We start from the raw sequence: 12,164 nt of genomic DNA on the forward strand, positions 1-12,164 counted from the left end.
AGACAGCCCGTAGCCGTCCGTTTTATCTGCGCTGAGAATCAAAAATACCGGAGCGCTACATTTTTTTTTAATTATTTATTTTTATACAACTATATATTGTGCTATATCTCTCTCTCTATATAAAGCTGAATGTGTGTGTGTGTGTGTGTGTAGAATGTGTGTGTGTGTGTGTGTAGAATGTGTGTGTGTGTGTGTGTGTGTGTAGAATGTGTGTGTGTGTGTGTGTGTAGAATGTGTGTGTGTGTGTGTGTGTAGAATGTGTGTGTGTGTGTGTAGAATGTGTGTGTGTGTGTGTGTAGAATGTGTGTGTGTGTGTGTAGAATGTGTGTGTGTGTGTAGAATGTGTGTGTGTGTAGAATGTGTGTGTGTGTGTGTGTAGAATGTGTGTGTGTGTGTAGAATGTGTGTGTGTGTAGAATGTGTGTGTGTGTGTGTAGAATGTGTGTGTTTAGAATGTGTGTGTGTTTAGAATGTGTGTGTGTTTAGAATGTGTGTGTGTAGAATGTGTGTGTGTAGAATGTGTGTGTGTGTGTGTGGAATGTGTGTGTGTGTGGAATGTGTGTGTGTGTGTGTGGAATGTGTGTGTGTGTAGAATGTGTGTGTGTGTGGAATGTGTGTGTGTGTAGAATGTGTGTGTGTGTGTAGAATGTGTGTGTGTGTGGAATGTGTGTGTGTGTGGAATGTGTGTGTGTGTGTGTGGAATGTGTGTGTGTGTAGAATGTGTGTGTGTGTGGAATGTGTGTGTGTGTAGAATGTGTGTGTGTGTGTAGAATGTGTGTGTGTGTGTAGAATGTGTGTGTGTTTAGAATGTGTGTGTGTGTAGAATGTGTGTGTGTGTAGAATGTGTGTGTGTGTAGAATGTGTGTGTGTGTAGAATGTGTGTGTGTGTGGAAAATGTGTGTGTGTGGAAAATGTGTGTGTAGAATGTGTGTGTGTAGAATGTGTGTGTGTGTGTGTGTGTGTGTGTGTGTAGAATGTGTGTGTGTATGTCCGGGATTGGCATCTGCACCGTCGCAGCTACAGCCACAACATTTTGCACACTCACACTTCTGGACCCCGAGAGCGTCATAGGCTATATTTTAAGAGGAAATTTTAACCCCGCTCTTTACAGTTATTCACCAAAAAACCTGCCTCCATTAAAGCGAATGGAGCTGGGAGCCACAGTGCAGCCAGAACTTCAGAAGAATGCGCAGCCACGCCCTTATATGGAACTAGCTGTACTACCCGGCTTCGCCCGGGTTAATAACTGCTGTTAACAAAATAGAATGTATTAACATTCCCGGGATAGAATGTATAAATAGAATGTATTAACGCCCGGGATAGTAACTGTCTCTCCGTTTCTCTCCCATTCTCTGTCTCCCCCTCTGTATATATCTCAGTCCGTCTCCTTCCCTGTCAGTCCGTCTCCTTCCCTGTCAGTCCGTCTCCTTCCCTGTCAGTCCGTCTCCTTCCCTGTCAGTCCGTCTCCTTCCCTGTCAGTCCGTCTCCTTCCCTGTCAGTCCGTCTCCTTCCCTGTCAGTCCGTCTCCTTCCCTGTCAGTCCGTCTCCTTCCCTGTCAGTCCGTCTCCTTCCCTATCAGTCCGTCTCCTTCCCTGTCAGTCCGTCTCCTTCCCTGTCAGTCTGTCTCCTTCCCTGTCAGTCTGTCTCCTTCCGTCTGTCTCTTACCCTGTATGTGTCTGTTTCTTTCCCTGTCTGTATCTGTCTCTTTCCCTGGCTGCATTGTGACACGCCAACATTCCATATAAGGGAGTGGCTGCGCATTCTTCTGAAGTTCTGGCTGCACTGTGGCTCCCAGCTCTATTCGCTTTAATTAAGGCAGGTTTTTTGGTGAATAACTGTAAAGAGCGGGGTTAAAATTTTCCCTCAAAACATAGCCTATGACGCTCTTGGGGTCCAGAAGTGTGAGTGTGCAAATTTTGGGGCTGTAGCTGCGACGGTGCGGATGCCAATCCCGTAAATACACACACACACGGCTTTATATATTAGATGTTGACGTGTCACAATGAAGCCAGGGAAAGAGACAGACAGGGAAAGAGACAGACACAATGAGACAGACACAGACAGACTAACAGGGAAAGAGACAGACAGGGAAAGAGGGTAAGAGACAAAGACAGGTCAAGAGACAGACACAGGGAAAGAGACAGAGGGAAAGTGACAGACAGGGAAAGAGATTGAGACAGACGGAGAAAGAGAGCGGTATATACAGAGTGGGAGACAGAAATTATAATTACATTTCTATCTATTTTGTGGTTTTGTGTGCAGAATACATTTTTGTTAATACATTCTATTTTGTAAACAGCAGTTATTAAACCGGGCGAAGCCGGGTAGTACAGCTAGTATACCTATAAAAGAGAAAGTTTTAGCCAGAGCTGGCTGTGTGTGTGTGTGTGTGTGTGTGTGTGTGTGTGTGTGTGTGTGTGTGTGTGTGTGTGTGTGTGTGTGTGTGTGTATACACACACACACACACACAAAAAAGAGAATTTTGTTTACTTACCGTAAATTCTTTTTCTTATAGTTCCGACATGGGAGACCCAGACCATGGGTGTATAGCTTCTGCCTCCGGAGGACACACAAAGTACTACACTAAAAGTGTAGCTCCTCCCTCCGAGCATATACACCCCCTGGATGACAAATCTAACCAGTTTAGTACAAAAGCTGAAGGAGGACATCCACCCATAAGTAGAGATAGAGTAAAACCCGGAATAACCGGAACCTCTGTCTACAACAACAGCCGGTGAAAACACACGGAACAAGAACTGCCAACAGGCAACAGGGAGGGTGCTGGGTCTCCCATGTCGGAACTATAAGAAAAAGAATTTACGGTAAGTAAACAAAATTCTCTTTTTCTTCATCGTTCCTTATGGGAGACCCAGACCATGGGACGTCTCAAAGCAGTCCATGGGTGGGAAATAAACAGAAACTGAGAAGTAGGCAAAACCTAACTTCACAAATGGGCGACAGCCGCCTGAAGGATGCGTCTGCCCAAGCTCGCATCTGCCGAAGCATGAGCATGCACTTGGTAGTGCTTCGAAAAGGTGTGCAGACTAGACCAAGTGGCAGCCTGACAAACCTGCTGAGCCGTAGCCTGGTGCCTGAAAGCCCAAGAGGCACCGACAGCTCTGGTCGAGTGCGCCTTAATCGCCGGCGGGGGAGGCACCTGAGAACATTGGTAGGCATCGGATATGGCCGACCTAAACCAACAAGCCAGAGTCGGTTTAGAAGCCGAGAGACCCTTGCGCTGACCTGTGGTTAGCACAAAAAGAGGTGCACCGCCTGAGAGCGGCGGTGCGTGACACATAGATCCGGAGCGCCCGCACCAGATCTAAAGTATGCAACGCTTTCTCAAAGCGATGCACAGGGGCCGGACAAAGGGAAGGCAATGAAATGTCCTGGTTAAGGTGGAAAGGAGACACCACCTTAGGGAGAAAGTCCGGAGTCGGACGGAGAACCACCTTGTCTTGGTGAAAAACCAAAAAGGGTGACTCCGAAGAGAGCGCAGCCAAATCAGAGACTCTCCTGAGAGAAGTTATGGCCACCAGAAAGACCACTTTCTGTGAAAGTCGAAACAAAGAAACCTCCCTAAGAGGCTCAAAGGGGGGTTTCTGTAAGGCCGTGAGGACCAGATTAAGGTCCCAGGGATCCAAAGGTCGCCGGTAAGGAGGAATGATGTGAGATGCGCCCTGCATGAAGGTGCGCACCTGAGCCAGTCGGGCGATACGCCGCTGGAACAACACTGACAGAGCAGAGACCTGTCCCTTGAGGGAATTGAGGGATAGTCCTAGCTGCAGACCGGACTGTAGAAAGGACAGGATGGTCGGCAAGGAAAACGGCCAAGGGGCATGGCCGGAAGAGCGACACCAGGACAGGAAAATTCTCCAAGTCCTGTGGTAAATCCTGGCCGAGGAAGACTTCCGAGCCTGAGTCATAGTGGAGATGACCTCGGAAGGAATGCCTGAAGCCGTCAGGATCCAGGACTCAAGAGCCACGCCGTCAATCTGAGAGCCGCAGAATTCTGGCGGAAAAACGGACCTTGAGAGAGAAGGTCTGGGCGGTCCGGGAGATGCCACGGCACCTCTCCGGACAGACGGAGCAGGTCTGGGTAGCAAGCTCGCCTGGGCCAGTCTGGAGCAATGATTATGACCCGATGGCCCTCCATTCTGATCTTGCGCAGGACTCTGGGCAAGAGAGCTAGAGGGGGAAACATGTAGGCCAGACGGAACTGGGACCAATCCTGAACCAGCGCGTCCGCTGCCAAGGCCTGAGGATCGTGGGAGCGAGCCACGTAAACCGGGACCTTGTTGTTGTGCCGGGATGCCATTAGATCCACTTCCGGAGTGCCCCACTTGTGGCAGATTGACCGGAACACTGCCGGATGCAGGGCCCACTCGCCGCTGTCCACGGTTTGACGGCTGAGATAATCTGCCTCCCAGTTTTCTACGCCTGGAATGTGGACTGCGGATATGGTGGACTTGGAGTCCTCCGTCCACTGAAGGATGCGTTGAACCTCCAACATCGCCAGGCGGCTGCGAGTCCCGCCCTGGTGATTGATGTTGGCAACTGCTGTCGCGTTGTCTGACTGGACTCGAATGTGCTTGCCCGCCAACAGGTGGTGAAAAGCTACGAGAGCTAGGAGCACAGCTCTGATTTCCAGCACATTGATCGAGAGGGCTGATTCGGACGGAGTCCAAGTGCCCTGTGCTCGGTGGTGGAGAAATACTGCTCCCCAGCCGGAGAGACTGGCATCCGTGGTGAGGATCACCCAGGACGGAAACAGGAAGGAGCGTCCCTGAGACAGATAGAGGGGCCGAAGCCACCACTGAAGAGAGCTCCTGGTCTGTGGCGACAGAGCCACTAGCCTGTGCAAGGAAGAGGTCCGCTTGTTCCAAAAGCGGAGAATGTCCAGCTGCAGAGGACGCAGATGGAACTGGGCAAAGGGAACCGCTTCCATTGACGCCACCATCTGACCCAGCACCTGCATGAGATGCCTCATGGAATGACGGCAGAGCTTCAATAGAGAACGCACCGCCAGATGAAGGGACTGCTGTTTGACTAAGGGCAGCTTCACAAGTGCCGGCAGAGTCTCGAATTGCATCCCTAGGTACGTAAGTTTCTGGGTCGGGGTCAGAGTGGACTTGGGCAGATTGACAAGCCACCCGAATTGAACAAGCGTGGCGAGAGTGAGCGAGACACTCCGCTGACAGTCTGCACTGGACGAAGCCTTGACTAGAAGGTCGTCCAGGTAAGGAATCACTGCCAACCCCTGGAGGTGCAGAACCGCAACCACTGCTGCCATGACCTTGGTGAATACACGAGGGGCCGTGGCTAACCCAAAGGGGAGAGCCACGAATTGGAAATGTTCCTCTCCGATTGCAAAACGTAGCCAACGCTGGTGTGAAACTGCAATTGGCACATGCAGATAGGCATCTCTGATGTCGATGGATGCCAGGAAATCTCCTTGGGTCATTGAGGCAATGACCGATCGCAGAGATTCCATGCGAAAGTGCCGCACCTGAACATGCTTGTTGAGAAGCTTGAGATCCAGGATGGGCCGGAAGGAACCGTCCTTCTTGGGGACTAGGAAGAGGTTTGAGTAGAAACCTCTGAACCGTTCCCGGGCGGGAACCGGAACAATTACTCCGTTGGCCTGCAAGGATGCCACGGCCTGAGAGAAGGCGGCGGCTTTGGAGCAGGGGGGAGTGGACAGAAAAAATCTGTTTGGCGGGCTGGAAGAAAATTCTATCCTGTAGCCGTGGGAGATGATATCCTGTACCCACTGATCGGAGACGTGTTGAAACCACACGTCGCCAAAGTGGGAGAGCCTGCCACCGACCAAGGACGTTGCTGGCTCGGCCAGATAGTCAAGAGGAGGCTGCCTTAGTGGCAGCGGCTCCTCCGTTCTTCTGAGGACGCGGCTTCCCGCGCCAGCTGGGTTTTCGATCCTTGGCTGAGTTAGTGGACGAGGCTGAGGGCTTAGAGGATGACCACTTAGAGGAACGAAAGGAACGAAACCTCGACTGGTTCCTGCCCTGGACAGGTTTCCTGGTTTTAGTTTGTGGCAAGGAAGTACTCTTCCCGCCAGTAGCTTCCTTAATAATTTCATCCAGTTGTTCACCAAACAGCCGGGACCCAGCAAAGGGGAGCCCAGCAAGGTACTTCTTGGAAGAAGCGTCTGCTTTCCACTCTCGAAGCCACAAGATCCTGCGGATCGCGAGGGAATTAGCGGAAGCCACCGCCGTGCGGTGAGAAGCCTCCAGAATGGCAGACATGGCATAGGATGAAAAAGCCGAAGCCTGGGAAGTTAAGGCAACCATTTCGGGCATAGAGTCCCTGGCGAGGGAATGTATCTCTGCCAGGAGAAGCGAAGCAGAGACTGCCTTAAGAGCCCACACTGCTGCAAAAGACGGGGAGAACGAGGCCCCTGCCGCCTCATATACAGATTTGGCCAGAAGGTCAACCTGGCGGTCAGTGGGATCCTTAAGAGAGGTGCCATCGGCCACCGATACAACTGTCCGGGCTGAGATTCTAGACACCGGAGGATCTACCTTTGGTGAATGAGCCCACTCCTTGACCACCTCAGGTGGAAAGGGAAAACTGTCATCAGAACTACGCTTTGGGAAGCGTTTCGTCAGGACAGGCCCTGGGCTTGGTCACAGTGGCCTGAAAACTGGAGTGGTTAAAAAACATACTCCTTGCTCTCTGAGGTGAGGTAAACTGGTGTTTAGTGTCCTCCCCTCTGCTGAACGGCCGGTGGGCGGCGCCGCACTGTTCCCCTGCATGACTGACATGCAGGGGCACTGAAAACGAAACTAGGCCGCATCTGAAGCCGGGGCCTAGATTTTCCCATGCGGCCGACGAGCAGGCACTCTCAGCGCGGTTCTCAGGAAAAAAACAGAGAACCGGCCGGAAATCACAGCAAAGTGAAATAACACACTCTCCCCACAATAAATGTACAAGGGACCCCTGAATAACGTCTCAATACTTAGCTTATGAGACGCAGGGCCAGGTCCCTGGGGGGTGAGCGCTCCGTCCGGCAGGGTCCTGAAAGGGCTGCGGATGGAGACCGGTCTCCTGCAAAGCAGCGAGAACCGTGATGGCTCCCACTTCAAGCCAGAGCCTCAGGGGATGGTGAAGGAGCGCGGCATGTGAAGGCTCCAGCCTTGTAAAATCAACCTTAACAGCACCGCCGACACAGTGGGGTGAGAAGGGACATGCCGGGAGTCCAGATTGGACCCGCTTTTCTTCCAAATCTTTGAAATCAAAAATCAGATGAGAATGCATGTGTGTGTGTGACCTCCTGAACACAAAGCATTGAACTGGTTAGATTTGTCATCCAGGGGGTGTATATGCTCGGAGGGAGGAGCTACACTTTTAGTGTAGTACTTTGTGTGTCCTCCGGAGGCAGAAGCTATACACCCATGGTCTGGGTCTCCCATAAGGAACGATGAAGAAATATATAGTTGTATAAAAATAATTTTAAAAAATGACGTAGCGCTCTGTCGTATTTGATTATCAGGGCACAAAGCGGACAGCTGTGGGCTACCTCCCCCATCCGCATGGCTTTACCTTGGCTGGCAAAGTACAGGGAAGCCCTTTTTTTTTTTATTTTAAAAAAATAAAAAAAAAGTGGGCTCCCGCTGCATTTTCTATTGCTAGCAAGGGTAATCCAAGCAGCTACTGGCTGCTAACCCCCACTGCTTGCTGTCACCTTCACCGGCAATGGATAATCTAGGGAAGTTTTTTTTTTTGTTTTTTTTTTTTTTTTTAAGTTTTTTGCCAGCTGTCTATTGGTACCCAGCTGGGAACCAAAAATATAGGGAAGCCCTTTTTAAATTATTTCATTAAATTTAAAAAAGAACGACGTGGGCTTCGCCTAATTTTTGTGTCCAGCCAGGTATAGCTAGGCAGCTGGAGATTGAAATCTGCAGCGTATAGTGGCCAAAGCTTTCTTTGCCCCCCCCACTGCAAATTGCAGTCGTCCCAGAAAATGGCGCTTTCATAGAACTGCCATCTTTTGGCGCCGTATCCAACCCTTCCAGTGGCCCTGGTGCCGGTGGCACGCTGGGTAATAAGGGGTTAATACCAGCCTGAGATTCTTAATGTCAGGCCAAGTTTGACCCAGCCTTTAAGAATCTCTAATAAAGGGTATATATACATATATAGATACACACACATACACTCCATCTATACTACTCCCCCTCAGAGCCCTCCACGATCCTGGTCTTCTGTCACTAATCTAGCTCTGCTATATATCAGAAAGCACGAGGGGAGGAAGAACGCTTCTGCTCCCCGTGCTGTCTAATCACTCAATGAGTGGAGCAGAGACTGCGGGTTTGTAAGCGGTGACATCACTGCTGCCATAGTAACATAACGAGTGGGTTACTTTAACAATGGTGATCTCCGATCACCTAATTCCCGGCGCCGCTATTCACCGGCTGTGGCATTACAGTGTGTGGCAGCCAATTCCTGCATGTGGGCTGACTCTGTAAAGAACGCCAACATGCAGGGAGGGGGAGCCGAGCATGTGCTCGAGCATCTCGCCGGTACTCGGCGAGTATCTGGAGTACGAAGATGCGAGCATCGAGTACCGAGATGCGAGCACCGAGTACCGAGATGCGAGCACCGAGTACCGAGATGCGAGCACCGAGTACCGAGATGCGAGCACCGAGTACCGAGATGCGAGCACAGAGTACCGAGATGCGAGCACAGAGCACCGAGATGAGAGCACCGAGATGCGAGCACAGAGCACCGAGATGCGAGCACAGAGCACCGGAGATGCGAGCACAGAGCACCGGAGATGCGAGCACAGAGCACCGGAGATGCGAGCACAGAGCACCGGAGATGCGAGCACAGAGTACCGAGATGCGAGCACAGAGTACCGAGATGCGAGCACAGAGTACCGAGATGCGAGCACAGAGTACCGAGATGCGAGCACAGAGTACCGAGATGCGAGCACAGAGTACCGAGATGCGAGCACAGAGTACCGAGATGCGAGCACAGAGTACCGAGATGCGAGCACAGAGTACCGAGATGCGAGCACAGAGTACCGTTGAGCATGCTCGCCCATCCCTATCCACTGACCCTACAGGACCTTGCATGACGTCATAGCCATGTGACCAGTCTGTAACCAACGAGGCAATACAAAATTCACACCTGACTGGTCCACATGGCTATGATGTCACGGAAGGTCCTTTAGTCAGCGGTGGTTACAAGGAGGGCACAGCAATGATCGGACTCGGAAGCAGAAGCGACAAGAGACAGAGTCTGCAGGATGCCTCGCGGGACCTGCAAGTATAATGACAAAGTTTATTATTAACTATATTCTTTATTTTACAGCCCGCCCGCCCCCACACCATCTCATAACTGTAAAGTCCAAGATCTGTGATTGGACAAAAGATAGTGTTCTCTCGATCCCGATCTTTACAAAACGATTGGGCAAGTCTTCCTGATCCTGACTATCAGGGGGGATCGCCCATCACTAATTATCACATTTTAGGCAAATAAAGAGAATTTTGTTTACTTACCGTAAATTCTTTTTCTTATAGTTCCGTATTGGGAGACCCAGACCACGGGTGTTTAGCTTCTGCCTCCGGAGGACACACAAAGTACTACACTTAAAAGTGTAGCTCCTCCCTCTGAGCTTATACACCCCCTGGTGAGCAGACCCAGCCAGTTTAGTGCAAAAGCTGAAGGAGAATAGCCACCCACAAGTAGAACAGAGCAAGAGCCGGAACAACCGGAGACTCTGTCCACGACAACAGCCGGGGATAACACGCGGAACAAGAAATTGCCAACAGGCAACAGGGAGGGTGCTGGGTCTCCCAATACGGAACTATAAGAAAAAGAATTTACGGTAAGTAAACAAAATTCTCTCTTTATCGTTCCTTTGGGAGACCCAGACCATGGGACGTTCCAAAGCAGTCCATGGGTGGGAATAAACAGAAAAACTAAGAAGTAGGCAGAACCTAACTTCACAAATGGGCGACAGCCACCTGAAGGATGCCTCTGCCCAAGCTCGCATCTGCCGAAGCATGAGCATGCACTTGGTAGTGCTTCGAGAAGGTATGCAGGCTAGTCCAAGTGGCAACCTGACAGACTTGTTGAGCCGTAGCCTGGTGCCTGAAAGCCCAAGAGGCACCGACAGCTCTGGTCGAATGTGCCTTGATCCCCGGCGGGGGAGGCACCTGAGTACTCTGGTAGGCGTCCGAAATGGTCGATCTAATCCAACGGGCTAAGGTCGGCTTAGAAGCAGGGAGGCCCTTGCGCTGACCTGTGGTTAGCACAAAAAGAGGTGCACCGCCTAAGCGCAGCGATGCGAGACACATAGATCCGGAGAGCACGCACCAGATCCAGAGTATGCAGCGCTTTTTCAAAGCGATGAACAGGAGCCGGACAGAAGGAAGGTAGGGTAATGTCCTGGTTAAGGTGGAAAGGAGAGACCACCTTAGGAAGAAAGTCTGGAGTCGGACAGAGAACCACCTTGTCTTGATGAAAAACTTAAAAAGGTGACTCCGAAGAGAGCGCAGCCAAATCAGAGACTCTCCTGAGGGAAGTTATGGCAACCAGAAAGGCCACCTTCTGAGAAAGACGATACAAAGAAACCTCCCTAAGAGGCTCAAAAGGGGGTTTCTGCAAAACCGTGAGAACCAAGTTGAGGTCCCAGGGATCCAAGGGCCACCGGTAAGGCGGAATGATGTGAGACGCGCCTTGCATGAAGGTGCGGACCTGAGCCAGCCGAGCGAGACGCCGCTGGAACAGAACTGACAGAGCTGAGACTTGTCCCTTGAGAGAGTTGAGGGACAGTCCTAGCTGCAGATCGGACTGTAGAAAAGACAGAAGGGTTGGCAAGGAGAATGGCCAAGGAGGATGGTCGGTAGAGCGACACCAGGACAGGAAAATTTTCCAAGTCCTGTGATAGATCTTTGCGGAGGAAGACTTACGGGCCCGAGTCATAGTGGAGAGGACTTCAGGAGGGATACCAGAAGCCGTCAAAATCCAGGACTCAAGAGCCACGCCGTCAATTTGAGAGCCGCAGAATTCGGGCGGAAAAACGGACCTTGCGAGAGTAGGTCTGGACGGTCCGGGAGATGCCACGGCATCTCTACGGACAGATTGAGCAGGTCTGGATACCAAGCTCGCCTGGGCCAGTCTGATGCAATGAGGATGACTCGACGGCCCTCCATTCTGATCTTGCGCAGGACTCTGGGCAAGAGAGCTAGAGGGGGAAACACGTAGGACAGACGAAACTGGAACCAGTCTTGAACCAGAGCGTCCGCGGCGAAGGCCTGAGGATCGTGGGAGCGAGCCACGTAAACAGGAACTTTGTTGTTGTGACGGGATGCCATTAGGTCCACGTCCGGAGTGCCCCATTTGCGGCAGATTGACTGAAACACTGCCGGGTGCAGGGACCACTCGCCACCGTCCACGGTTTGACGGCTGAGATAATCTGCCTCCCAGTTTTCCACGGCTGGGATGTGGACTGCGGATATGGTGGACTTGGAGTCCTCCGTCCATTGAAGGATGCGTTGTACCTCCAACATTGCCAGGCGGCTGCGTGTCCTGCCTTGGTGATTGATGTAGGCAACCGCTGTCGCGTTGTCTGACTGGGCTCGAATGTGCCTGCCCGCCAACAGGTGGTGAAAAGCTAGGAGAGCTAGAAGCACGGCTCTGGTTTCCAGCACATTGATTGAAAGGGCTGACTCGGACTGAGTCCAAGTGCCCTGCGGTCTGTGGTGAAGACATACCGCTCCCCAGCTGGATAGACTGGCATCCGTGGTGAGAATCACCCAGGACAGGGCCAGGAAGGAGTGCCCTTGGGACAGAGAGAGGGGCCAAAGCCACCACTGAAGGGAGCTCCTGGTCCATGGCGACAGCCACTAACCTGTGTAAGGAGGAAGGCCACTTGTCCCAACAGCGGAGAATGTCCAGCTGCAGGGGGCGCAGATGGAACTGGGCAAAGGGAACAGCCTCCATGGACGCCACCATTTGAGCCAGCACCTGCATCAGACGCCTGAGGGTATAACGGCGGGGCCTCAGCAGAGAGCGCATCGCTAGCTGGAGTGACTGCTGTTTGACTAAGGGCAACTTCACAAGTGCCGGCAAAGTCTCGAACTGCATCCCTAGGTACGTGAGACTCTGGGTCGCAGTCAGAGTGGATTTGGGAAGATT

The sequence above is a fragment of the Anomaloglossus baeobatrachus genome, chromosome 4 (assembly GCF_048569485.1).
Source record: "Anomaloglossus baeobatrachus isolate aAnoBae1 chromosome 4, aAnoBae1.hap1, whole genome shotgun sequence".
Taxonomy (NCBI): Eukaryota; Metazoa; Chordata; class Amphibia; order Anura; family Aromobatidae; genus Anomaloglossus; species Anomaloglossus baeobatrachus.